The sequence below is a fragment of the Aquarana catesbeiana genome, linkage group LG05 (genome assembly GCF_042186555.1).
Source record: "Aquarana catesbeiana isolate 2022-GZ linkage group LG05, ASM4218655v1, whole genome shotgun sequence".
Taxonomy (NCBI): domain Eukaryota; kingdom Metazoa; phylum Chordata; class Amphibia; order Anura; family Ranidae; genus Aquarana; species Aquarana catesbeiana.
The window spans coordinates 521,126,428-521,152,398 of NC_133328.1; positions in this window are offsets into that span (position 1 = coordinate 521,126,428).

Here is a 25,971-nt window from a genome sequence, read left to right on the forward strand (position 1 = left end):
AGCCCTTTCTGACACTTTTTGTTTACATGAAAAATTTTTTTTTCTTTTCCAAGAAAAAACATACTTTTTTTAATTTTAATGCACTAAAACACACTATATTGCCCAAATGTTTGATGGAATAAAAAAGATGATCTTATGAGAAGTACATGGATACCAAACACGACATGCTTTAAAATTGCGCACAAACGTGCAGCGGCAACAAACTACATACATTTTTAAAAGCTTTTAAAAGCCTTTACAGGTTACCATTTTAGATTTAAAGAGGACATTCGCGGTCATACCTCACATGCATGGTGCAATTGCTGTTTACATATGACACCAGACCGACGCTTGCGTTCGCCTTTGCGCGTGAGCATGGGGGGACAGGGGTGCTTTTTTTTTTTTAAAATCATTTATTTTGCTTTTTTATTATATTTTTAAACTGTTACTTTCATTTTTTTTATCATTGTTATTGTTATCTCAGGGAATGTAAATATCCCCTATGATAGCAATAGGTAGTGACAGGTACTCTTTTTTGAAAAGATTGGGGTCTATTAGACCCTAGATCTCTCCTCTGCCCTCAAAGCATCTGACCACACCAAGATTGGTGTGATAAAATGCTTTGCCAATTTCCCAATGGCACTGTTTATATCCGTCCAGCGAAACCTAAGTCATGAAATGCTCGTAGCTTCCAGTTTCTTAGGCCATAGAGATGATTGGAGCCATTCTGGTATCTGATCAGCTCTATGGTCAGCTGGCTGAACCACCGGATGCATTCTTGGGTTCCCTGTTGGAACAGGAGAGCCAGAGAAAACCATGGAAGATGGTGGGAGGGGGGGGGGACGTTCCCTCCCACTGCTTATGAAAGCAGTCTAGAGGCTAATTAGCCACTAGGATTGCTTTTATATGAAAGCTGACTATTGGCTGAAAAGAATGATACAAAGATGATACCTAAACCTGCAGGCATCATTCTGGTATAAGCACTCAAAGTCCAGCAACATACCAGTACGTTGCTGGTCCTTGTTGGGCATACATTGTAATGTTCTTTTTTTCATGCAGCCTGTGGGCTGAATGAAAAAAAAGAGATTGATCAGTGGGTATGCCCACCATTAGAATACCGCCCTTCATCCAACCACTTCTAATGATGGGTATATATGCACCTTTTTTTTAACTGTGGTGGTGAAATCACCTTCGACAGCACTGGAGTCACGGCTTTACGTATCGTGGGAGCAAACAGGGTGGCTGTCAAGATAAATAAACCCGTGCTGCAGCTGAATGGCGAACCTGCTAAGCAAATGATATTTAACGATAAAACAAAGTAACATTACAGTATAACAGTAAGACTTACCATACCTGCAAAGCAAATACAATAAAACATAGTAAAAATAAAACATTGCAATCTGTGCCTAAAAAAATATATGCCGAAGCATGAGGGCAATCCACCCTTAATGTTAGGAGCAAATTGCTCCTCCACCCCTGCTGTCTCCATGCTTCGGCATATATGCTCTTTTTTTTTTTTTAAACTGTGGTGGTGAAATCACCTCTGACAGCGCTGGAGTCACGGCTTGTGGGAGCAAATGCTGTTGCTGTCAAGATAAATAAACCCGTGCTGCAGCTGAATGGCGTACCTGCTAAGCAAATGATGGTTAACAATAAAACAAACATTACAGTATAACATACCATACCTGCAAAGCAAATAAAACATAGTAAAAATAGAGAGAGCGATAGATATGGAACAATAGTGAGCAAACAGTAGAGCGGACAGCAGAGAGCGAACATAAGAGAGAGAACAATAAAGGATTAATTAGAGAAAAATACAACCACAACTATTTTTGGATTTTTTATTTTATTTTTTATTTTTTTGTGTTTTTGTGTGTTTTTTTTCCCACTTTTTTCACTTTTATAAAAACTGTAAAAAAAACTGTAAACTGAATGTTGCAGATTAGAATGTGATGGCCATCACATCTTTCGAGACCCCGAGACCCTGTGTTAGTGTGCCTAGGACTGTGTGGTGCTGTACCCTACGCTAAAACTCCACTAGTGTGTGGTAGTATTTGAAACATTCACCAATGCAGAGACCAGGTTGGTCAGGACAGGAGGGACAATAAAAGCGGGTGTCATGCCTAAATCTGCTTTTGCTGTAGACACAACATTTTTTTTGGGGTTTCTTTGGGTAGGGGTACCAGGGAGGACAAAAGGAAAATGCCTCTCATGCAGCCGGATCACTGCATTTGGATTGGGAAGTTAGGCAAAAGCACCGTCTGGAAACAGAAGGGCTCTGAGGATCTCTTCCTGGAATTTAAGGAAGGATCCAGTCTGTCCTGAAGATCTGTATAGCACATGAGTGTTCAGCAAAGCCAATTGAAATAAGTATACAGACACTTTTTTGTACCAGCGTCTGGCCTTACGGGCCTTATGGCCTTATGGCGCCAACAACTGGTCGTTAAGGTCCACCCCTCCCATGTTAAGGTTGTATTCGTGGACACAGAGGGGTTTCTCCACAACACCAGTCGCCGTAGGAATTTGGACTGCCGTGTCTGCGTGAAGCAAGGACAGAACGAAAACATTCCATGAATCCCTCCACTTCACTGCTAACAAATTATTACACCTCAAGCAGGCTCTCTCCCCCTGTCTAAGTCGGGATTCTACAAGCCGTTGGCGGAAGCCCCAGCGATTAGATCGCACGGTGCCACATGCTCCAATTCCATAATCAAAAAGGTGACTAAAAAGTGGCACGTTCGTGTAATAATTGTCCACATACAAGTGGTACCCCTTTCCGAATAAGGGTGACACCAAGTCCCACGCTATCTTACCAGCGCTCCCTATGTAATCTGGGCAATTCTCCAGGCTCTACGTGACTATCTCTTCCCTCGTAAATTATAAAACTATATGTATAGCCTGTGGCTCTGTCACAGAGCTTATACATCTTGACCCCATATCTGGCACGCTTGCTGGAAAGATACTGTTTGATAGACAAGCGGCCAGAAAACTTAATCAGGGATTCATCAACACAGACAACTTGATTGGGAGTAAACAAGGCTGCAAAACGTTGGTTGAAGTGGTTTATGAGGGGTTGAATTTTGTAGAGCCGATCAAATCCAGGGTCACCCTGAGTACCACAGAGTTCATTGCTGCTGAAGTGCATGAACCGCAAGACATGCTCGTATCGTGTCCTGGTTATGGAGGCAGAGAACACGGGTGTATGGTGAATTGTCTCAGTGGACCAATATGACCGCATATCACTCTTTTTGGTTATGCCCATGACAAGGGATAGGCCCAGAAAGGTCTTAAATTCAGAAACCGTAATTGGTCTCCAATCTCTGGCAAAGGTCAGCTGGGGATAAGGGGTGATGAATTGTTCAGCATACAAATTTCTTTGGTCCACAATAGATCTATAGAGATCTTCGGTGAAAAACAGCAAATAAAAATTAAGTGACGTAAAATCAACTGTTTCCACCTGAATTCCGTGTTGGCCAGTGAATGGGGAAAGTATGGGTGCTGCAGAAGTGGTGGGTTCCCAATTAGGATTGGCGAATGCAGCAGGAAGGGCACTATGGACTCGACTGGCCTGTGTTTGTCTTCTTGGTGGCAGCAGGTGGCTCTCTGCTCCATACGAGGGACCTGCGGTTCTTGTACCTCAACGACAGCAGAAGAAGATCGGGGTCTGGTGTGCCTGACCTTGGCAGGGACCACAACTCCTATCTGTCAGGGTGCCGCTGTCGTGTACAGGATCATATTCTGAGCCTGAATCTGACAGATGAGTGACTTTATCTTCACTATCTGTCATGCTCAGAAACGTATAGACCTCTTCACTAGTGTACCTTCGATTTGACATTTTGGTCTCTAAATTTACTGGTACACTAGTGAGACTCACAGGTAAAAAATCTCCTGTTAGTGACTGATTCAAACGCTACCAAAAAAACTTTTTGCGTTTGCAGGGATCAAGCCTGACTCTGCGAACGCTGCATTTATGTGTTTTGTGTTTTATAAGTGACAGTGATCGCTTGATACTGCACTTGGGTGGGCTGGGTGGAGGGGTTAAGCGCAGGTGCTAGCATGTATCTGGGCTGATCCCGCTAACACTGCGTTTTTGGGAACCCTAAACTGCTGGGGACGCTAGTATAGATCTGATCAGATCAGATATCGATCCTTTCAGACACTATACTACTAAGGGAGGCGTATGGTGCGTGCGTGGGTGTTAGCGGTACTGGCACTAATCTGATGCTGCTTGGGGCGACGCAGACCCTATCTGACGCTAAATCCTAACTTTGATCACCTGCCGGGTGATCAGGGGGTTAAACCTTTCCTGGGTAAAATACAGCGGGTGCCCCGACGCTATAAAAATTAAACTAGCTAAACTGCCTCACCTGTGACACTTATACTGTGATCACAGGTGACTGGGGTAATCAAGGGATTAAACCTTTATTGGGGGGGTTAGGGGGGTCCCTAGACCTATCTGGGCCTAAGACTAATTACCCTAACACTGATTTTTTTCACTAATGACAATAGTACAGCTATAAAAAAAATCTGATTGCTGTACTGGGTGACACAGTGACAGGTGGTGAAGGGGTTAACTGGGGGGGGTGATCGGGGGGTGAATTATGTGCCTATGTGACCTGGTGTCAGTGTAGTGTTGGTGCAACTCACTGTTTGATGCTCTCTCTAGCCTCAGTCTGGAACGAAAAGGCCGACACGAGGAGAGATGACATTGCTTTCCCTGTCAGTGTTTACAGTTACACAGACAGGGGAAAGATATCATTCGTCAGGAGCGATCACCAGGTCCAGGCCAGATTTCATTGGCCTGGGCCTGGGGATTGATCAGTTCCTGATCGAATCCGATTGTCGTGGACGGCAGGGGGGCGTGCTCGCCCCCAGCCGGCCGTGCGCATCACATATAGTAACGTGATTTTGCGCAGCCGAACCAACTGCCGCAATAAAACTGCGGCGGCTGGTCTGGAACTGGTTAAGAGGGAAAATATTCCCGGCCTGCAGTGGTTAATACTGCTTTAACACGAAGAAGTAAATGAGTATAGAAGGTTTTGGAAGAAAATTACTATGCCCTGGGCTCACTTAGATTGAGAACCACTGCTCTACACTTTCTTAAAAGTCATGCTGCACATAACTGCATGGTACTGCCATGACATGGGGTTTGGTAATTGCAAATGCACTGGGTTTTGTTAGATGTGTTTGGGGTGCCATTAACAGTTAATGCCACCCACGTGCATCTAACAAGGGCAGTGCATTCCCGTGTGGTGCAGGAAACACGCATGGAAATGTGCCTTTCCCGCACCGCATTCTGGTGCAAACGGACCCTTAATGAACATTTCTCAGACTAGTAATAATAACTGTACAATAATAACAACCCCTTCCTGCCTAGCTCAGCATCCCTTTAAGTGGGTCTTTACACCCGGGGAAAGGGGGCAATTGACTTCCCAATCATTTGACTACTGCGACTGACTGTCACAGCGGTTATATGATCAGAATCCTGCCCCGCCAGCTCCCAATCATGACTAGGGACCGTGAATTGTTTATTAAAACTCAAGCACTGTGCTGGGAACTCGCGGTGAGCAAGAACTCGGCACAGAAACCTTGGCCATCCATGGATGCATGTATGTGGCATGTGTGCACTAAAGCTCAACGTGTTTGCTGCAGCACATATGTGTTTCGTGGGCAGCAAGAGGTTAATAACAGTTTTAATAGTAATGATAGATAGATAGATAGATAGATAGATAGATAGATAGATAGATAGATAGATAGATAGATAGATAGATAGATAGATAGATAGATAGATAGATAGATAGATAATAAGTGAATATCAAGAAACAATGCTTCCTATATATGCCTTTACACTCTTCATCAGAGTAGGCCCTTGAAAGGTGTCTTAGATTTGAAGGTCAGTCAGCTCACTGCTCATCACAAATGCAATTTCTTTTCTATGCTTGTTGAGCAAAATGACCCTACATAACAGGTAGAAGAACTGAAGCTGCACCTCCCCCCTACTGCACAACACATTGCTGGCTGACAACTCTTATTTTTCTCAAATTCTCGGTCTCACTACTCATATGCACAGTGTTATCTTTGCTCCATTTTTATTATTTTGTTTTGATTGCATGTTGTCGCTTTTGTTGTTTTTTTTTTCAACCAAAGCTGTCATTTAGCGTAAGAACAAGTGTGGCCATGTGTTCATTTTTCTGCATTCGCTTTGGATTTGGTCCCAGTGCTAATGAACACCCTTTCAATGTGCTAAGGAGCTGATGCCAAAACCGGTTAAAGTGAAAACAATAGGGGAGTGGCATCTTGTGTATATGAGTGCGTTTGCAGGAGGGGACAGGAAGGCTCAGGCACAGCAGGCTTTGGGGAAATGCAACCTCCTCCGCCCGGCCTCTTCCCATAGTCATTATAATGCAATGGGCTAACAGCTGGAGGCACAACTTTAGATTGTGCACTCATTTTTTTTTTTTTTTTTTTAGTTTAACGAAAGCTAAATAGCTCCAAAGCTTTGGTTTTATACATAAAACACTACTGCTTTCACTAGCTTCAACATTAACTGGGTTTTCTTTTATTTATAGCCTTTAACTGTGTTGCTGCTGGTCTGATCATCAATATTCAACTGTGTGTAAAGAAGCACTCTACTGAACACATCACAGTGCAATTTCAGGAATACTAAGATTCTTGTTAACAAAGAAATTGAAAGGATTTAACCACTTATGGAAGAATTAAAAAGATTAAAACTCTGCAGATCTGAGCAAGGAAATAAAAGGTCCACTCCTATGACACCATAAGAGCTTCTTTTTAACAATGTCTAATTTTCTTTGCTGCAAAGTAAGAAGGTAAGACCATTAAGGACTTGCTCATACCAGCTACATAAAGCGTTGCGTTCTAGCACACAAGCTATTGCTAGTGCAGTGAAGGGTGGTGCAATGTTTCAGAGCATTGCATTGTTTACTTTTTTGCTTTTATAAATTTTTTTAAGTGTGATAAATTTACACTTTATTTGTGTATCCACACAGCAGTGTGTTTGCTTTATGAATACGATTGATGTTGCAGAATATACAGTATATATAGACTCCAAAGACATGCTGGTAGGTTAATTGGATCCTGTCTAATATTGTCCCTAGTATGTATGGATGTGAGTTAGGGACCTTAGAGTGTAAGCTCCTTGAGGGTAGGGACTGATGTGAATGTATAATGTATATGTAAAGCACTGCGTAAATTTACGGCGCTATATAAGTACCTGAAATAAATAAATAAATAAATATAGACAAATTTGAGCTGGTTGTGTCTGGATTTTTCTGAAAGTCTAACTTATATTATTAATACATGCAGCCAATGAATCATTAGCTACATACAGTGCAGCGTTGTGCTGTGGCAATGGTAGAGGGACTTTCCATCCCATTCTTAGAACAACATCAAGTCGGGCAGAGCTCTCTATTCAGCCATTTGCGTGGTATTTTATGAATGAGTACAAGGCTTCCTCTGATTGTCTGAGGAGGAAAGGCAGGCAGGTGACATCAGGATCTCCACCTCAGCCAGTCAGAGGAAGCCTAGTATTCATTCGTAAATTACAAAACTTTTGTTATAGCAGAGTGTGGTGCAATTATTTAAAAGTGCACCTTAACACACTATTATAGTAGTAATGCATGCACCTGCACTGTTGCACACCTGTAGGGTAGGAAGCAGTGGTGTATTTTGGTTTTGTGCTGCCCTAGGCAAGACTAAAATCGCCCCCCCCCCCCCCCATCTAAATTTGTCCCACCCCAGCCACGCTATACTGTTCTTGTTTCAGGGTCTGATGAAAAAGTGACAGCGAGCAGCTGTGGCTTCCTCATCAGACCCAGAGACATGATTTGTCCAAGTGCCACTTATGTGGTCAATAGAGCAGAGGATGGGGTCAGCAGAACACAGGATGTGGTCAGCAGGGCAGAGGATGAAGTGGCACTGATGAAGCTACACTGATATGCAGCACTGATAGGCGGCACTGATGAGGAGGCACTATTTGTCAGCAATGATGGGCACTAATAGGCAGCACTGATGGGCACTGATTGGCAGCAGTGATGGACGCTGATAGGCAGCACTGATAGGCAGCAGTGATGGGCACTGTTGGGGCTGCACTGATAATCAGGACATTAATAATCAGTGCCCTGATTATCAGTGTAGATGTCCCTTTTTACTCTTGTCGTTACTGGCTCTCTGCTCTCCTCACGCCATGACAGACAGGAATGCCGATATCTGGCAAGTGTGTTTGGATCGTGATCAGCTGTGATTGGACACAGCTGATCATGTGGTAAAGAGCTGCTGTGATTGGGTTTTTACCCCTGTAGTGGTTAGCACTTTCACCTAGCAGCAAAAAGGGTCGCTGGTTCGAATCCTGCCTGCAACACCATCTGCCTGGAGTTTGCATGTTCTCCCTGTGCCTGCGTTGGTTTCCTCCAGGTACTCTGGTTTCCCCCCCACACAAGACCCACACAAACACTCCCCCATGTAAAAATAAATAAAAAATTATCTTAATTTGCAAATAAGGATCATCTTTTCTTCAGAGAACAGTGAGAGGGGCATGGTGGTGGGAAGAAATTAGCAGCAGTACAAGCAACTTCCTTTAGGGGTGTGATGTCATTCCTGTGTGCTGGCCACTGCTTGCGCGAACCAGATATGCGCCACGGGTTCATACCCCAGCGCACACAGCAGTTGCGCATCTCACATACACAGCGGTCGCGCATCTAGCTGCAGGAACCCAATTTTTAGGGAAATTAATAGAAAAGCTGATGCAGATTTCCAGGACTGGACTAACAAATGTTTATAGTGAAATGCAACTGATGTTTTCTATTAAACAAGGTCTAAATGGGCCAATGACATGCATCCCAGTTGAACTTAGGAATGTGTCTTTGCAAAGTTAAACTAAATGAAATCCTTTCTTATTTTTGCTTGAGTGCAGAGGGATTAGAAGTCTTGTCAGTTTTTGGGGGTGTCTGCACCCCTGATAGGGTAAAGACACCTCCCAAATGTTGCCACTTTCTCCTTCAAATTTATTCACTTCCTGTCACATAGTCAAACAGGAAGTGAGGGTAAAACCCTATCAATGCCTTTTCTTGGGGACATACAGGTCAATCTAAATAGTTTCCCAATTAGGTAAATTGCACTCTAGCACAGTGTTTCTCAACTCCAGTCCTCAAGGCGCCCCAACAGGTCATGTTTTTAGGCTTTCCATTATTTTGCACAGGTGATTCGATCAGTTTCACTGCCTTAGTAATTACCACAGCCATTTCATCTGAGGGAAATCCTGAAAACATGACCTGTTGGGGCGCCTTGAGGACTGGAGTTGAGAAACACTGCTCTAGCATTTTGCTGTGTACAGCGCACGCGCACACACACACTGTTCAAAATCAAAGTCCCTGAGCATGCCCAGACCAACCCAAATGCAGCTAGCACAAAATAAGCCACCCCCTGTCCAAAATTAAGCACATCATACAACATGCTACAAAATTACAGATGGGACAAACACCCCCCGGTCCAGGGCGGCAAACAAAGGGCCTAACATGGGCAAAAGTTATACAACAAATACTATTGCAGTCTATGGGAACTGACTTGTTATTTTTTCTAGTCCCCCCTTGGCTGGCATATCTTTTAGTTATTGGCCTTAAAATGGCTATGGGGGCCCAGGTCCCACCCTGAGGGACATATATCAATGTTACCAATTTGGACAACCCCAAAAACGAAACAAGGAGAAGTGCCTTTAAAAATGCAAAATTGCTTAAAAGCTAGTAACTTGGGGGGGCTTACCCAGCCTGTAAAGTGGTGGTGCAAACTAGTGGGTACAAGGTGCTTTGTGGTTGGTATGAGGCTGAGCCCAACATACTCAAAAGGCAGCCAGCTATGTTGAGTGCATGTAGCCTTGTATGGTTCAGGAGGGGGTTGGGCGATCACTCTTCTCGCCCCTTTCCTAGCTGGCCCTGTTGTATGCTCTGAAAAAAGATGCAGTTTGGATTGGTGAAGGCAGCTCACAGTCTTTTGAGAATGGAGTGGAGTGTGGAGCGCCCCCTTTAAAAGCAAAAGCTAGCCCATGGAAATCCAAGGGATTAGAGGGGGGAGACAAGAGCATTGGAGAATGGAGTGTGGAGTTCCCCTTTAAAAGCAAAAGCTAGCCCATGTAAATCCAAGGGATTAGAGGGGGGAGACAAGAGCATTGGAGAATGGAGTGTGGAGTTCCCCTTTAAAAGCAAAAGTTAGTCCATGGAAACCCAAAGGGATTAGAGGGGGGAGACAAGAGCATTGGAGAATGGAGTGTGGAGTTCCCCTTTAAAAGCAAAAGCTAGCCCAAGAAAAACATATGCATTAAAGGGAGCAGGTTAAATGCCCTTTTAGGAGGAGCTAGAGGAGCGAGAGTCTTTTTACATAATTTTAACAAGGTGCATGTCACATGTTGGCAATGTAATATGCTAACATGACCTGCGTGCAAATCTCCGTAAAAAAAAATGGTCAAGTTTAGAGGTGCGCCTGTTCAATTGCATGTACGTTGCTTAACATTTACTAAGATTTTGGTCGTGCAGTGAACAAACGCATTTGAATGAGTGCAAGAGCCGCTTGTGCATGCGCATTGCTTACATTGATCTCACGCAGTCCTAAATGTACTTGCAGGCAAAGAAAAAGTTTCTTTCTCATTTTATTTTGGGCATATTTGTTACTTGGGCAGTTATTACTAAACTTCCTCACATGATCCCATAATATTGGCACCTCCATCTTCTGTCAATATTGAATTAGAGATACCGTGCGCCATGTCCATAGTGGTGCACAGATTGCATTCTCCCGTGCGCGGAGATTGCAATAGTAAATGGGGGATTCAGGCTCTGTTCTGGGCGCACCATTTCGTAAATATGAAAATGTGCGTTGCGCCTCGCCGTGCGCCATCATAAATCAGCCCCACTGTGTACCGGTTACTTGCATTGTACCTCTTTAGTAACTTCGAGAGAAAAGAACTCCTCTAACATTTGGGACTTTTAGGGTTCTGAGGAATGTACAAACAGCGAAATGTAAACAAGGAGTATTTATTGGTATCAAAAGTTGTTAAAAATTATTTAAAAGGTTATATAAATACATTACATAGAAAAAATTAATAGGCGGAAGCCACAGGCAAAAAGTAAATCCACTGAGCGGTGGTACTGGAGACTGATAGAGAAAACCATACACCAACATGTTTCGGAGTCCTTACAGCTCCTTCTTCAGGGTGCTCTAAGGACTTATCTTGACAAATATAATCTATAAAACAGAACACATATTAAAGCATTCATTGCTAATCATTGGTGACATGATACAAACAGAAAGGGAAGGAGTGGGAGGGAAAAAGGGCAAGCCAGCAACTACTCACAGTGCCTGAGCAGAAATGCAAAGCGCATGGCCAACCGGTGGTAAAAACATTATTTGTAATAGATCCAACCAAGGTAAAAACTACCGAACGCATCACGTAGGGTGTACAGGGATCACCTGGTATAGATAGAGGGAGAGGGAGGGGAAGGTATGTATATATGTATATAGTTATACTGTATGTATTTAAGTAGGATGACATTTTCATGATTTGGGATGGTCCTGAGGACCTATTAAAATCCTTTTTTAGGGAATTTAAACAAAAATTAATTTAATCTCATGTTTACCATGATACATCAACCCCTTCCTTGATGTCACGGTAACACATGACGCTGATGATATACTACAAAGCCACCTGTATCGCAAACCCACGGCAGGAAATTCTCTTTTGCACGCTTCCAGCTTTCACCCTAAATCATTACTAAGATCCATTCCTTACAGCCAATACCTCAGAACTAGAAGAAAGAAATATCTTTTCAGCAGGAGGCACAAAAACTAAGAGACTGATTGCTCAAAAGAGGCTACACTCAAACATGTTTAAAAAAAGCCTATAAAAAGGTAGTAGGCTTCACTAGGAGTGAACTACTATATGGCACCCAAGAAGCAGGCTCATTCCACTAGCATCATCATGAAATTCTCTAACCAACACTCCAGAATCAGACACATTATACAAAAACATTGGCACCTTCTGTCCCTAGACTCCAGCATAGGAAGATTTGTATCGCAGGTCTCCCAGATCACATATAGACGCTCTATGTCATTGAGAGACTCTATCACCCAGAGTGAATATACGGGAGAAAAAAAAGAAAAGACCCATGCAAGTATAAGGGCAATTATACCTGCAGAGGATGTAACCAATGTAGATACATATACACTGGTTCATCCATCATGTTACCCAATGGACGGATGTCTAAGGCAAAACATTTTATAAACTATAAAACCTGCGGTGTAGTATATCTTCTACCATGCAGCTGTGGTTCATTCTATGTTGACAAGACCCAAAATGAATTGTGTAAGAGAATCTATAGGCATATACTTAGTATGCAAACCCCCAACGCTGAATTACCCCTTGGCAGACATGTCCTAGTCATGAATGAGTGGATCTTCCCCAGAGTAAAACTTTGGCCTTTGGATCGGATCCACCCCAGTACCCGGGGAGGGGATCGGAACAAACTTCTCCTCCAGAGGGAGCTGAGGTGGATTCATCTGCTAAAGGCCACAACACACCCGGGCCTCAATGCAGCTGTCAACTACAAACCCTTTTTGGAAGGTTTTGTTTCTGGGGGTATGGAGTATTAATTCATCTCACTGCCCCCTATTTCTTCTTTTTCAATGCCATATCCCCCCTGCAGCCATTCTCTCATATATGCCTGTGATTCTGTGATGGAGCGCATACCAACCTATGGTGAAGCTTTATTATTATTACTATTATTATTTTTTAATATATACATACACCACCTAATAACCCCCAGGTACTAATTCAATTGACAATATATATATATTTTTCAATTTATTTTTTTTCACTATTTACTATGCATTATTATTCATTTTTATTTATATTTACTTTTATTTATTTTATTTTTCATCCTTATTATTTTATTTCATTTGCATTTTCCAGGTTTCTTGCTTGGCTTTGGGCAACCAGTTTGGCATGCCCAGGCCAGTGAGATTCAGGTAGTTTCTGACGCTTGGGGCTGTTTCCCCCTTCGTCACTCTCGCCAGCATCACATCGGCCTTTCTATGCCACCCACTTCCGGGTCATGCTCCGCTATGTACCTGTGACCTTTGGACGTCATTTCTCTCAGGCCCCACGTGGCCATGCCCACGGGTTGGGACGGTGTTCTGCCGAGAAAGTTCCGCTCGGCGGATAAGGACCCCCCCTACTGCGCAGGCGCTGCGCCTGCACAGTAGGATCTGGCGGAAATAGCCGAAGATAAATAGGGGAAAATCAGCTGTACACGGCGCCTGTAAGAGGGCCGCTCGCCACGCTTCAGGCACGGCCTCGCTTTGCTCGGCTCTTTTAGATTCCCCCTCTAGGTCCACTTGGATGGTGGGGAAGGAACCTGGACCCACGGCGCAGGCGCCGTGTACAGCTGATTGTAGATTTTGTCGTTCGGCTATCTCTGGTGGCTGCTAGTAATTGGCACTGCGCAGGCGCTGTGCCTGCGCAGTACAGGGGGGGAACTTATCCGCCGAGGGAACTTTCTCGGCAAGACAACGGCCATCGTGTCAGTGAGTTCCGAGTGCATGACGTCGCTCAGCACACCATGCCCCTTGTCTTGGGGGTGGTGAGTGGCAACGCTGTGCGCTCCATTCCTGTGGGATTGACCATTATGGCGCCTTCACTGGTGCTAATAGATGGCAGGTCACTGTTCTGGGTGAAGCCTCTCCCCTCCCTCTCATTACCAGCAGCTCCAGTTAACCTGCAGGTGTCCCTATATATAGGCAGGCACTTCCCGGCAGTATGTGATTTGGCCATGGATGTGCAGGCTGCATTACACAGGGAGGATTTGTTTCAGCAGGTATGTACCTCCCTCTCTTTTCAACTACTGTAACTAGTGCTTGCGGCGGTGGGGTTTAGGAGGAAGGATTTGTATCCTCCTCTTTCCCCACCAACGCACTAAGACCACACCTTAAATATATTATTGTATATACACACATATATACAATGCATACTTTTTATTCAGTGCTTGTTAGTGAACCATCAGTGTTTGGACACTTCCCCCCTGGATGCCACACACCGTGGAGGATTTCCCTAGTGAGGGCACTGCCCAAGCCATTTTGGTCTGTAATACCCACTGACTAAGGGAGCTATAAAGGCACTAACAGTTACTTTTCGAGCTGAGGCTTTTTCCGTCCTATGGGACAATCTCCTCTAGGATAAGGTGCGTGTGTTTTTTTGTTTTTTTAACACATCCCCATCCTACTTAAATACATATAACTATATACTATGTATATAGTATATATACATATATACATACCTTCCCCTCCCTCTCCTTCTATCTATACAAGGTGATCCCTGTGCACCCCACGTGGTGCATCCGTTAGCCAAGAGGACTTTTTACTTTTTTTACCTGTTTTATCTTGGTTGGATTTATTACAAATATTGTTTTTACCATCTATTGGCCATGCGCTTTGCATTTCTGCTCAGGCACTGAGAGTAGTTGCTGTTTTGCCCTTTTTCCCTCCCTCCCACCCCTTCCCTTTCTTTCATATTATGCTATGTCACCAATGATTAGCAATGAATGCTCTAATACGTGTTCTGTTTTATAGATTATATTTGTCAAGATTGTTAAAACCTTCCCTGAAGAAGGAGCTCTAAGGACTCCAAAATGTGTTGGTGTATGGTTTTCTGTATCAATCATCAGTACCACCACTGAGTGGATTTACTTTTTGCCTGTGGCTTCCGACCATTCATTTTTTCTATGTATTGTATTTATGTAACTTTTAAATAATTTTTAACAAATTTTGATACCAATAAATACTCTTTGTTTACATTTCGTTGTTTGTACATTCCTCAGAGCCCTAAAAGTTCCAAATGTTAGGGTAGTTCTTTTCCCTCAATCTACCAGGGATCTGGCCAAATTTCTAGCAGAATTTGAACCTCCTTTTTTTCATATTCTTTAGTAACTTCAAACCAGGCAAAGACAAAGTTTCAACAGCCTTACTCAAATAACTTAGGCATGACAGTAAAACAAAAGTAACAGTTTTCCCCTAAACTAATCCCTAACTCAGGCTTGTGGCTGTCCCAGCATACCTGCATGGGTAAGAGCCAATTTTTGGCAAAGTCCAGGGCTTGTATCTTCAGGGTGGACTGCAGGTCCCAGCAATCCTCCTATGCTGTGGAAGGCTCCTGAAACCAGTCTTTCTTCAGGTATTTTCCTGATGCCCCTGCCCCATGAGGTAGTTATACTTTGAATAGTTGTGTCCATTAGTTCATTAAGCTGTGGTATAAGTTCACACAACTCTTACTATTGTTTTCGTCCTCATGACAGCAGTCCCCAGGACAAAATAAATGGAAATGAGATGACAAATCTTGAAGACCTTTCTTGAAGACATCAGGATTGATGAAACACAAGTCGGGAGGGCTTTGTACTGTGACATTGTTACATCTGAAGGAGCTACCACAGGCATGGGGGTTGCTGATGTGGCACTTCTTCCACGATTGAGCAAGTTTTCTCAGTGCTGGGAACATGCTTTTATTGTGACCGACTATCATTTTGCTTATGTCTTTATAAATGAATAGTTTTACACTATTTTGGCTTCCATTTATCTGGGTTTCCCTCCACTTCTTGGGACAAGTTTTTTGGCAGCAAGGATTCAAGTTCTAGTTTTTTTTTCCTTTCAGTGTGAAAAAATAAATATTTTCAATACAAGTTACATGTCTTATAAGTAAATGCAATTTACCTCTTTTTAATAAAAAAATTCAGATGAAAAGCAGGATTTCTTCTCTGCACTGATAGAGGAGGGGAGAGGACTAAGTAGGGTTTTTACATAATTTCCCTGAGCTCTTGCAGATAGAACAATGTGCTGTCAATCCAAAGGCTATTCACTGAAGAGACTATCAACAGTGGCATTTAAGCAGCTACAGCAGCAGCAGCAAGGGTGACAATGCTGAAGAAAATTCATTGTAGAAGGAAGAACATAGTCACCCTATTAAAGGAAGTGCCTATCCAATAGTTTTATTGTAAGGATTAACAAATATTTACAAAATGTACTTAGAAAAAAAGGAAACCCTGTCTTACTGGTGTGGACAGCCTGCATCACATAGTTGATTATACAGTTTGACCATAGTTCTACTTTGAGTGCCAACTATTACAGTATTTTTTTGTCGAGCGTACATCTATATAATGCTTAAGGCAATGTTTTACAGACTGTGACATGCACCACTGGTGGTACTGGTTTTGAGAATAAAGATTTGCTGGTGATTAAGGAAGCCTTTTCTGCATGGAAGCATCTGCTGGAAGGGGCTAATCAACCAGTAACTATTCTAATTAAAAATTTGAAATGAGTTTTTTTCTGCTAAGAGATCGTCTTCTAGACAAGAATATTGGTCTCTATTCTTTTCCAGGTTCAATTTTACTATACCATATTGACCTGGGTCAAGGAATGGTAAGGCCAATATGCCTTATCAATGATGTTGCCTGAGCCTCCCCAGGAAGGCAATTCTGAATGTACAATCCTGCCTCAAAAGAAATTCCTAGGGACTACAAGTTCCATGACATTCTGGAGCAGTGGAGTCTCCTCAAAGAGGGGTATGAGAATGACTCACTTCCCAATCATCCTCCTAAGGACATTAATCTCGAGTACAAGAACCGCTTTTGGACTCATCATCTCTGTGTACCTGAATAAGTTTGGATAGAAGCTCCTAGCTTGGTACATGACTCTAAACTTGCAGGGCATTTTTGGGTTTCTAAGAATCAAGAACTATTATCACAATATTTTTGGTGGCCTGGTTACAAGAAAAATGTCAAGAACTATGTGACCTTGTGCCTGATGTGTTCATGCTGTAAGACACCCCTATCTTCTCCTTTAGGGTTACTTTAACCACTCCCTGTTCCATCATGACCACAGGGGGTCAATTTCTATGGCCTTTGTGGTCGATCTTCCTCCCTCAAAACAGATGACCACTATATTGGTAGTCGTTGACTGTCTCACTAAGATTGCTCAGTTTATACTTGTTAAAGGGGTACCCTCTGTTAAACAAATTGTGGAGTTGATGGTTCAAGAAATCTTTACACTACATGGAATTCCTGTTTATGTTTTGTCCGTTTTATCCTGTATGCATAGATCCTCCCCTCCTGCACTGTCTATCTGGGGAAAGCCAGCTCACACAGGCAGAGTAGCCGACCTGCACATGCTCAGTTGTGTCTTTTATGCTGGAGAGCACATTTACTTGTTGACCAGAGCTAGCCAGGTCACATGATAATGACATCACACATGTGGACGTGTATACAGGCTGCAATGAACAACTCCTCCTTCCTGAACTCTCAGCACTGGAGAAACTGTGCAGTTTATCATCTAACCATGGTATACAGATCATCCAAAAAGGTATATAGTGGCAGTATTTTAATGTAAAAAGGAGATTTATAAGTTGTGGGCACTGTGGGGGGGGGGGGGGGGCGAGGTGGATAAACTATTGTCATATTACTGGGTTTAGTAACACATTAACAAACATACACCACAAAGCCGATGGGATGACAATTGCATAACATACAGTATGTATACATGTGCATGGGGATGGAACACATAACATTGACGTGGATTCGTACAAAAAAGAAAATAAGTAAATCAGAACTTCACAACATCATAATGAGCAATGGTGCGCTCCATCTGAATGGAGTGATGATTTTAAGTGTAGTTGAAATATCAAGCCAAAGATATTCCAAATCGACAATGAGAACGTTGAATAAAAAAAATAGACAAAGACCTGTAAGTGCAATTATGTCATAACCAAGTCACAATCTAAAAGCCTGATAGACTAACACGCAAATGAAAGAAATACAGAGTTAAAGAAAGAGAGAAGCTGGTGAGCCAGAAACAAGAGGAAGATTCCAGGAAGGGTAGAGAAAGAGAAGAAAGAAGAGACAAAGATAAAGAGGTCTCAGGGAACTGTGGGTTAAAGTCCTCAGATTGGCATAAGGAGGTTATCAAAATGAGATGGCTGAATATGGGCTATCCAGGGCTGCCAGACTTGTAGGAATTTCTAATGGGTGTCAAGTAAAATGGCTGTCAATTTTTCACTGACCATAATGTTGATCATTTGGCGCTTGACTGCTTCAAAACTGAGAATTGGTGTTTTCCAGGCTCTTGCTATGGTAACTTTGGTTGCTGCAAAAAGATGCAATGCTAATTGCCGCTCCGGTCGGAGTAGCTCCTCAATAGTCTTACAAAGGAGAGCTTCGTACAGATTCCTTTTTGATGTCTGAATGGAAGAGTGTGCGTAGAAGCGCATAAACCTGAACCCATAGTATGCACACCTTTGGACACGACCATCATATGTGTGCAATTGTCCCCAGTTGGGAACAACCATGGAAGCGGGTCGATGGATAAGGAAAAAAATGAGCCAAACGTGCCTGAGAGTTTATTTTCACTTTAAGAACATAAGAGAAGCATTAAATCCTCAAATTATTATCACTAAACCCTACTTACAAATAGATTTATTATTCCTAATACATCAGTCTAATGCTGTTGTAAAAAGGAACTGACAAAAAGTTGGAGAGATATCTTCTCTGTTGTTTTAGTGCAAAAAATATGACATATATGCCTTTTTAAAAATCTCTGTGTTATACAGGCAGCAACTATCTACAATAATGAAAACCAGTGTTAGAACATTGTTTTTTCGTGATGGGTCATTGATACCTTATTTAGACTGTAGCAAACATTGTCTTTGGATGTCGTTGTAAAGCACCTGAATATAGCCGTAGTAGACCATCTACTTTTTGCAGCAGTGACATCTGCTGGTTGAAGGAAGGCTTAACCGGAGCAAGAGAAAATAATACCCCTTCTGCTGGGCAGGGATTTAAAAAGACAAGGGGCCCATTATGGTGGTTAAGAGGAAGCCATACAGGGGACCTGGGTGTCATGGAAAATGATTGTCCTCTCTTAAAGCATAAACCTATAAAAAAATAAAAACTAAATGTAATATATTGCAGCTTGCCAGTCTTTAGATTTGATGTCTGCCATAGTTTTCTTTTTTCGGGCTAAAAACATTTTCAGCAAGTACAGAAAATACTTGTTGATCTTGACAGAAATCCATTGCCTTGGTCACTTCCTATTTGCTGAACCGAAGAAAGAAAGTGTTGTTTTTCTAATATAAACTACTGACTTATCATCACCATGAAATGGAGATGAACAAAAGCAGACATATTAGGTGTCTAATCATGGTGACGGCCATAAATCTCTCAATAGTTACAGTGGAGCAATAGATGTAGCCAAAGACAGGAAACGTATTGTATTGCATTGAATTGTATTGCAGTTGTACTCTGTCTGCCTTTATTTTGTAAAGTGCTGTGCAAACTATATACTATGTAAATGCTGTATAATAATATTAATAATAGAAACAATAATAATATTCACAGGTAAATAAAAGAAAACACATGAAAATAAACTAAAAAAAAGCTTGAAGTTTGTGTGATGGCAAGTTAGTAAGCCATTGATATTTTCTAGACATTTGCAGTTTCCATCCTTTGTCAAAATGAAAAAATAAAGATGCATGTCCCTCAGGTAGCCTGAATGTTTTTTTTTTTTTTTCTTTTAATCAGATTTTATTTAAAGAAAATTTTAATCAGATTTTATTTAAACAAACAACCACCAAAAACACATGGAAAAAAAAACACAACCCATACCAGTGCAGTACATCCATAGCATTCCCGTGAAAACATTTATATTGTAGTATTTACTGTAAAATACATACAGCAATAAACATTATTGTGTCTTTCAACATGAAATAAACACTAGCAACTCTTTTCTCAAGTAATAACTGAAAGCATGCAATCCATTCAGTGAGACCAAATAGCTTTGAATTTAGACATTTGAACATTGTGCATGTAGTATGCTTTTCAAAAATTATTTCATTAATCCATTCTGAGAGAGAAGGTGGGCAGGGTGAGGTCCACTTCAAAGTGATCATTCTATGGGCAACAATTGTGCAACAAACAAATCTAAAGAAAGTAACAATTAAATGCATGTCCATAAAGAACACCTCAAAATGGCCTAAAACACATGTAAGGGGTTTTACCGGCAGATTGATACCAAAGAGACTGACTAAAGTGCTCACTGCCTCAGCCCAGATTCTCTTAAGTTTAGGGCAGCGCCATAAAGATATATAAAAGATACATGGGGATGCTTACATCTGTTCCAGCAAGAATCAGCTCTAGCTCTGATCTTATGTAAGAATAAGGGGTACGATAGACTTTATGGAAAATAAATAATTGAGTAAATGTATGCAAGCAGGACAAAAAAAACATTTGCACAGATTGAAGAATATCTTCCAAGACTTTGTAATAGGTCCAGCATCAACCTCCAACTTTGACCTACACTTCAAAGGAAACTTCCATAGAAATCTGTCTAAAAGAGTCAGATATACTTCCAAAGACCTTTGGTCTTTTTTAACTTGTACCAAACGGTCAATAAACAGAGTGGATGAGAAAGAGATGGATGTTAGACCCACCTGTGAGGCAGTAGACTAGTACATACATGTACAATAATTGTACTTTAATAGTGCATATTAAAGTACAACTATTTTTTTAACAGAATAAACTTTTATTAAAGGTATTTTAAAGTGCAAAGTATCATAAAATATTAAAAGTAGTACCACAGCTCAAGTATCATTGATAAGCATGTAGGTGGTGTGCAGCGTGGTGCAGCGGCAATAATTCATACAGGGGGTGCAATAAAGAACTTGTATGGAAGTATGCAGAAACAGTTCACAACAGAACCCGGGGGGAAAACCACCCAACTGGGTGCACTCACGGTTTTCAGCAAAGTTAATGAGTGATGCTCAGCCAGCCAGACTAACAGCGCCTGTAGGGCAGAGGGCAGAATATGGTACAGCCGTCTCATTCCCACTCGGGAAGATGTCCAGAGGAGTTGCAGACCCTATGCTTTCCCTCCTCGTCAGGAATGTTTCCCTACCACTAACACTGTCCCTAACAGGCGGGGTACTTTTCCCTACACTGCCCACATGCAAATGGGCCTTAAAGAGGCTCTGCCTGACCCAAGATGGCTGCCAGAGTCACATTCAATATCACATCCAGAGTTACATCCAATTGGACAGCTTCCCCAGTGCCCCAGGAAACCATAGATGAACCCTGTTCCTTTTGAGTTCCTCTCCAACCACATTGTCATCTGAAGTGGAGAAAGTAGACTGCACCTGCCTACGAGCACAATATAGATATAGAAGTGCAAAAAGTATGACTAATACATGCAAACTTATGTCATTCAAGGACTCCAGTGGAAGTATCCCTCCCATAATTTAGAGTTTTTCTTAGCTGTCATATCCATTATAAGACCAGAAATTACTCTTTCCCCAATAATTTCCCACAAGGTAGAATAAATATGTACTTGGTGCATCCAGTTACAAGATTGCAACACTTTTCTTATGGCCTTGTGGGAGGGGAGGTGACACTATCTACTGCAAAGATAAGTTGCCAAACAATTATCCCAGCGATATGAAAATGGAACAGTGTTTTTATAAACTGATACCCCCCAAAACATAAATATTGTCCTTGTCCACACCAAGCCTTGAAAGGCAATCTCCACTTTTAAGAATGAGCCATCCCCTGTTATCTCCGCCCTGCTCACAATACCCCTAACACAGATTAAAAATATATCCTAAATCCAGCCTTTCTCTGGTCAGTCCAATGTCATCATCGGTCTTTCTTCATGTTGAGTGGCTGTGGACAGTCTCTCCTGCATAGAATGGCCCTCACATCATCATGACATGTGGGTGCCATTCAATGCAGCAGAACTGTGAGGCCCGGCTGGCATGATGAAGCACCCCCAGAGGTCTGTCCATGACAGTCTTCACTCACAAGAAGAACATTGAATCCTGCTGACTATTATTTACCCTGAAAGGGCAGCGCTATCCATTTTTTTTTAAATAACAGAGACTTGATTTACGCTTTAACTATGTAAATCAAGATCCCGTTATATCGTTGAAGATCTAGTAAACTAAAGGGACCAATCAAAATACAACTTTCATCATTTTAAATTTTATAAAAATAATGAATTAGGATTCTAGTCACAAAAAAAAGTGCAGCGCTCTCCTTCAATATAGTGCATTCAAATAGTGCGTAAATAAAAATCTGAAAACAGTGTAAAGATCATCTATATATAATTAATATACGTGAGTCCATATTTTCTTTTAAACATATATACAGTCCATAAATAAATGATTCAATGCCCGTGAAAATGTTAGTTAATGTTGGGTACAGTTTCTACAAGGGGCGCTAATGTTAAGTTTAACTCTTTACTCCATCTATTCTGGTTATCTCCAGACTCCAAAACATGCAAATCTATTACCTGGCATCCACCCAAAAAATAACCCTATAGTTTGTATCACTGTGTCGGATACATATTAAATTAGAACTATGGCTTCCCATGATTAAAAAAATTATACACCTCATGCAAAGTCTAACAAATGCCTGTTGATCCTGCCAATAAAGCCCACCTAGTGCAGTTTCCTGTAATGGGGTGATAACCAGGGCATGAGCCTACAGGCTCCCTTCCTACAGTGTATGAGTTTTTTTTCAGACTTTGGGCTCGTGTGCCCTCCCCTTTGGGGGGGGGGTCGGATGATCATTCATGTAGCAACATTGTTGTTTATCTAACTATACTGTATATATTAATAAAGTGAAGTATATGGCAGCAGTGCAGCGTAATAATGCACTTGCATTTATACATTTGTGTTGTGGCAGTGGGCTGCTACCTGCTGTGGTCTTGCTGCGGCATCAAACACAGGCACAGCGACGCATGATGCGACCACTCACCAATACTGTAAATGGGGGGAGGGGCGCTTCAGACTTCTCTGCTTATAGGCTCCTGAGATGTAAATCTGGCCTTGGTGGTAACAATGCTGCACTGTTCATGAATTCAGATCGGAGTAGCCACTCTCATGGAGGTTGTGCCTGCTTGCACTACAGTGGGATGAGAAGATGTTGCAGGGGGTGTGGCTATAGCATTGTCCCAGCTCATTCACAAGAATGCAGCTTGTCAATCACTGCACCTAGCCCCGTCCACTGCCTTCTGGATTGGCAGCAACACCTCTGTTTCTGAAACGCTCCTATTGTGCGCTGCAGTGTCTGGGAGCAGGAGCACGCAAGACACAAATGAAGGGGGATTTGGCAGTCAGTGGAGGTAAAGGCATTTTCTGTTAACGTTATGAGGCTTGTACATCGCATAGTAACTGTATTTGATATTTGTTTAGACAGGAGCCTTTAGCTGTACTTTAATTGCCCCTTCTAGGGCCAGGCCATGTATGAAATATATACAGTATGTACCGCATAATTTGTCAGCACTAGCTTGAAGAATATATTAAATAAATACTAATTTCCGTGCTGCTCAGCAAACCTTTCTATGTGGTCAGTCAACATTCTATCCACATTCTTTCCTATCTTGGCTTCTGTAACCTTTTTACTATTCAGATATCCAGATTCATTGATTTGTATTTCACCTGCCAGAAAATAATTCATTGTTGTGGTCAATCTCTGACTTTAAACAGATCAAAGATTAATGTTCAAGGATTCTGAACAACATATATGTGAGAACGCACATGTACAAGTGCAAGCGTTCATTTATTTAGTATGTGTGCTGTACTGAGCAGCCTATGTCATTCCAGCTAGTAACTTTAATCTGAAAAGTAAACAGTACATTCTAGTTGTAGAAAAAGCCTTAAGTTATATATGTGATCACATTCTTAGTTTAGAAATGCAGCACATGGAGCATAGAATTAAAGGTTTACATGATAATACTTGCAAAGGAAGGAGCAGGATTAATGACTTTGTCAGCTGAGGTCGTTAAAAGCAAATGTCAGACATTAGCTACTGAAGATGTCAGCACTGACTGCTTTTATTAACATAGCCTAATATATATTCAAGTTAGACTTAGCCTGAGTAAACTCTGAAGTTCTGACTAGAAAAGTGAAACAGAAAGCACAGAAACTTGAAAATAAATATAGAATCTATAGGCTAAATGAGAATGTTTAACCAAACAGGTTATGGTGAGGTGGGCAAAAAGGAACTAAAATTCCCCCATTAAACTAGTGCAAAGCACTGTAGAGTCTTCTTAAAACAGAAGCTATTATAAGGTTGCCCCCGTTTTCTTCAAGCCAAACCTGGACACTTTAGCGGCCTCAGACACCATTGGGTGCCCCAAGGAGAGTAGAAATGCGGTGCGCATAGCGTGCCCCAGCGAACAGTGGGTGTTGCCAAATTGCTCTTGCTGACATCATCGCCCTACACCCCCCCAGTGATGTCAAACCTTCCCCCAGACAGTCACTTGCAGCTCCTGGACAGCAACAGATTTGTGTGTGACTATCTTGGTTACTTGGGGAGCCACAGCCCAGTCTGAATAATGGGTTTCAGTCCGCCTTAAACCCGGACTTATGGTCCAAAACCCGGACTGCCCGAGTGAATCCCGGACAGGTGGCAACCCTGAGCTATTAACATGTCTTAGGCTGCCCATAGACTGCCCATATATGGGCAGGTTGAATGTACCTAATGAATATTCCTAAACAGCACACTGGATCCCCACCTCTACCGTAAACGAAGTGTAATAATCAGTGTTTCTTACCTTAGCAGCTGGAATGAATCAGTTTCCCTTACAGAAAGGAAGGATAAAGAGAGGAATAACAAGTAGTTGTTGATGGACGTATGACGCTTGATCTTCTGTTATACAGAGACATTATTGAACTTTTGGAGTATTGAGAGCGCTAGTCACTTTTAATATTAAATGTACAAAATTTGATTGATCAACTTGGATACAATCAGCCTGCCAGATTTTACATGTGATGTATAGCTGCTAGCAATAACAATAATCACTGAGTTCTCCCAGTGGGGATAGCGTCCCCTACCCCCCCGCCCCCCTCATAAATACAACGGCCCGGCAGGAGGGATTGCCCTGTCAACACTGTTTGTGTTGATGGGGGAATCAACCCATAGTTGCAGAAAAGTTGTTTGAACCGTCAATGACTGGCCTTAGTTTCATCACAAATCCTCAAAATAAGTTTGAGTTTAAAGCCAGCCATAGAAGATTGAACCAGCTTAGATTCTAACCATATATGGTCAGCCTGACTGTACCAAGTTGATTGATCTATCAGCTTAGGTACAACCAGCTTGCCGGATTTCACATGCGATAATCGCTAGTGTCTGTTATAGCAGCTAGCAAAAATTAGTGTTTTCTCCCGGCGGGGACATTTTCAGCAGAAGGCTCAGCAGAAGGGATTCCTTCTGTGTTGATGCAGGAAATGAGCACATTTTTTTCCTGCAACCCGTAGTTGCAGGAAAGAAATTCACTCTGTCTATGGCCGGCCTAAGCCTAACTGTAGGTTTTTGGGTGGAGCCATGAAAATCATCCATTAATGTTTTTTGGGACAACTGTCCATTACAGACTTCAGCTTGAACAGCTTGGTACAATGTGGGGCAATCACAGACATAAGGGGACATAAGGCCAACAAACAACCAACACACAGGATTTATAAAAGTATGTAACAAATAAATGCATAAGTAGAGGATACCTTCAATGGAGACCTAATATCAGTAGATCCAGAAATACAGTACAAGCATGTTCTGTGCATAAGTTGACTTTTCTTGTAAAGCGGAGGTTGGCTCTGCTCCATCCTACTTCTAGAGCCTCCCCACTAGTCAGTGAAGCAGAACATTAAAGAATCATTAGGAAGGTAAAGAGGCAGGAGGGGCAGGACTCTATATGTTTCTGGATCTACTGGTTTGACTCATAGTTTTTTACTAAAAGTAACCCACTATCGCATTTTTCCTCATATGCTTAGTTTGGAAATAATCAAGTTTGTTACAGATTTACTGATAACCACAGAATAATTCAGATTTGAATTTGAGAAGTAGTTCTGCTAATATAAAAGATTATCTCCATTATTGTAGCCTGATGGTGGCATCCTTCTTT